Source organism: Halyomorpha halys, unplaced genomic scaffold, assembly GCF_000696795.3.
Source record: "Halyomorpha halys isolate HHAL.00 unplaced genomic scaffold, Hhal_1.1 Scaffold48.1, whole genome shotgun sequence".
Classification (NCBI taxonomy): domain Eukaryota; kingdom Metazoa; phylum Arthropoda; class Insecta; order Hemiptera; family Pentatomidae; genus Halyomorpha; species Halyomorpha halys.
Window position 1 is genome coordinate 1273185 of NW_027107227.1, and position 491 is coordinate 1273675.

Below are 491 nucleotides of genomic sequence, written 5' to 3' on the forward strand. Positions count from 1 at the left end.
GGCGCATGCGTAAGCATAAGTAGAGAATTAAAAAAAATTGCAAATATTTAAGTCAACACTATGTTTTGTTATAACTTATATTTCGGGCCCGTCTATGCGGAGTGTTTGAATAAATTTTATCATTGCGTGGATGACTACAGAATAAATTCTCAAAAAAGGTCACAAAGATGTTACACGGGCGCCAATGAGTAAGAATAACGAGGCATCGATGTGCAGATAATGTGTTACAGGTGACACTAAGGACTTGTGGATCAGATGCTAGAAGACTTCTAGATCCTCCAAATTTGAGCTAAATCAGGCGAATATTTTCGAAATATTAGTGTGCTAAGGAAAATACGTAAGCGAAAGAAGTGAAATCTAATAAAATCCAATTGAATAAAAAAAGCGACAAAAAAGCGGTCGATACAGTCCATAAAATTAATCAAAATGAGATAAGCGTTTTTATCGACAATATTGTAACAGACATTTTACAACATACAGACGAAGATATT